Consider the following 3,432-nt stretch of genomic DNA (forward strand, 5'->3'; position numbering starts at 1 on the left):
CATGGAGATTTTATCTAGATTATTTTACTATATTTTATATGTTATTCTGTTACATTGAAGTTAGATGTACCTCAAATCATAGTAGTTACATTGGTAATATGGTGAGATTGCTATCATATCACTGTGTCATTTCCATTATGTTCATCTAATTTCCAATGGAGATGTCTGGTCAGAAGTGGTTTGTTTGGTTCAGTTGCTGGGCCCTCCTTGGATATTGGTGCTTCATGTGAAGTGGAATAACTTAGGGTAGGTCCCTTTTGCTGGATTTGGTCAAGGCAATAAAGAGAAATGTAATGCTTATGTTATTGCTCCTCTCTCTCAAGGTAAAATTGTGTGGTCTGAGATGGTATCATGTTTGTTTTGGAGAAATACCACAGACCAATAACCTTAAAAGGTATTGGGAATAAAGAGGTCTGCTTTTTTCAAAATTCTGTGTAGGTGTCATAGTATGGCGCCATTTGCTGGTTAGGAAGTCATCTGATTTTATTTTAGTGATGGTGTTCACTGTTTTTTTTTTAGTCTTTGAAACTAGTGACTCCACAGGGACTTGGTTTTGGTAAATTTGTCACCAGTCTCTACTTCTGTGTACCAGAGTAGTATGTGATATCTGATAGCCAGGGGTTTGAAACTATTTTTTTAAGAATTCTGTACTGACTGGATTTCCGGATTATGAGGTCCTAGGCTATAGGAACTTTAGTATTTGCTGCTATTTACAATAAGTGACACATAAGATTGGTAAAGACACCAATTTTGGAGATGGAGAGGCAAGGCTGAAGGGGAGGAGGAGGCCTTTATTTGAAGATAACAATTCTTGTGTTGTTATGTTCAAAAGTTTTATCTAGTAAGTTTCCCATAGGAAGGTATTGGGAATAGAGACATATTTTTTTTTCAATATTCCATGTAGGTGTCGTGGTATGGCACCATTTGCTTGTTAGGAAGTCATATGAGTTTATTTTACATGATTGTGTTCATTATGTTATTTTAGTCTTTGAAGCCAGTGACTCCACAGGGACTTGATTTTTGATTAAATTTGCCACCAGTCTCTACTTATTTGTCCCAGAGTAGTATGTGATATCTCATAGGCAGGGATTTGAAACTATTTTTTTAAGAATTCTGGAATGACTGGTTTCCTGGATGATGAGGTCTTAGGCTATGGGAAATTTACTGTCTGCTGATTTTTATAATAAGTAACGCAAAGAATTGGTAAAGACACCAATTTTGGAGATGGAGAGGAAAGGCTGAAGGGGAGGAGGAGGCCTTTATTTGAAGATAACAATTCTTGTGTTGTTATGTTCAAAAGTCTTATCTAGTAAGTTTCCCATAGCTCGCTATCTTTTTTTCCAAATTCTTCATGTACCCACTATCTGACAAATATAATTGAAGTAGCATTATTTACTCACCTAATATTCCAAGAGCTGTTTTACAAATGGTTGGAGACTCATATGTATATTGGGCTTAAAGCCAATGCCTGTAGTGGGGCCATAGGTTTAGATAAAGAACCAGGACTGAAGCAGATTTTGAGAGCTTTTGTGTGATGATAAATTGTGTAGACTTAGGATATCCAGACCTTGTACGTTTTCCAATGCATAGCTATCATGTGTTGTACTATAGAATCGATACATTTTGTAAAAAAAAAAGTGCTTGTAAAGGGGTATACACTTCTGGGTGAATTAATTCTGTTTTCCTGTTTACTGTAAAAAAGTTGGGATTTTTTGGTATAGTTTTCAATTTTGTTTTATACTTGCACACATTTCATGTTAATGTTGTACTCTCATTTGATTTTGATTGGCTGTGTATAATCATGGAGATTTTATCTAGATTATTTTACTATATTTTATATGTTATTCTGTTACATTGAAGTTAGATGTACCTCAAATCATAGTAGTTACATTGGTAATATGGTGAGATTGCTATCATATCACTGTGTCATTTCCATTATGTTCATCTAATTTCCAATGGAGATGTCTGGTCAGAAGTGGTTTGTTTGGTTCAGTTGCTGGGCCCTCCTTGGATATTGGTGCTTCATGTGAAGTGGAATAACTTAGGGTAGGTCCCTTTTGCTGGATTTGGTCAAGGCAATAAAGAGAAATGTAATGCTTATGTTATTGCTCCTCTCTCTCAAGGTAAAATTGTGTGGTCTGAGATGGTATCATGTTTGTTTTGGAGAAATACCACAGACCAATAACCTTAAAAGGTATTGGGAATAAAGAGGTCTGCTTTTTTCAAAATTCTGTGTAGGTGTCATAGTATGGCGCCATTTGCTGGTTAGGAAGTCATCTGATTTTATTTTAGTGATGGTGTTCACTGTTTTTTTTTTAGTCTTTGAAACTAGTGACTCCACAGGGACTTGGTTTTGGTAAATTTGTCACCAGTCTCTACTTCTGTGTACCAGAGTAGTATGTGATATCTGATAGCCAGGGGTTTGAAATTATTTTTTTAAGAATTCTGTACTGACTGGATTTCCGGATTATGAGGTCCTAGGCTATAGGAACTTTAGTATTTGCTGCTATTTACAATAAGTGACAAATAAGATTGGTAAATACACCAATTTTGGAGATGGAGAGGCAAGGCTGAAGGGGAGGAGGAGGCCTTTATTTGAAGATAACAATTCTTGTGTTGTTATGTTCAAAAGTTTTATCTAGTAAGTTTCCCAGAGGAAGGTATTGGGAATAGAGACATATTTTTTTTTCACAATTCCATGTAGGTGTCGTGGTATGGCACCATTTGCTTGTTAGGAAGTCATATGAGTTTATTTTACATGATTGTGTTCATTATGTTATTTTAGTCTTTGAAGCCAGTGACTCCACAGGGACTTGTTTTTTGATTAAATTTGCCACCAGTCTCTACTTATTTGTCCCAGAGTAGTATGTGATATCTCATAGGCAGGGATTTGAAACTATTTTTTTAAGAATTCTGGACTGACTGGTTTCCTGGATGATGAGGTCTTAGGCTATGGGAAATTTACTGTCTGCTGATTTTTATAATAAGTAACGCAAAGAATTGGTAAAGACACCAATTTTGGAGATGGAGAGGAAAGGCTGAAGGGGAGGAGGAGGCCTTTATTTGAAGATAACAATTCTTGTGTTGTTATGTTCAAAAGTCTTATCTAGTAAGTTTCCCATAGCTCGCTATCTTTTTTTCCAAATTCTTCATGTACCCACTATCTGACAAATATAATAGAAGTAGCATTATTTACTCACCTAATATTCCAAGAGCTGTTTTACAAATGGTTGGAGACTCATATGTATATTGGGCTTAAAGCCAATGCCTGTAGTGGTGCCATAGGTTTAGATAAAGAACCAGGACTGAAGCAGATTTTGAGAGCTTTTGTGTGATGATAAATTGTGTAGACTTAGGATATCCAGACCTTGTACGTTTTCCAATGCATAGCTATCATGTGTTGTACTATAGAATCGATACATTTTGTAAAAA

This window comes from Rhinoderma darwinii (assembly GCF_050947455.1).
Source record: "Rhinoderma darwinii isolate aRhiDar2 chromosome 2 unlocalized genomic scaffold, aRhiDar2.hap1 SUPER_2_unloc_24, whole genome shotgun sequence".
NCBI lineage: Eukaryota > Metazoa > Chordata > Amphibia > Anura > Rhinodermatidae > Rhinoderma > Rhinoderma darwinii.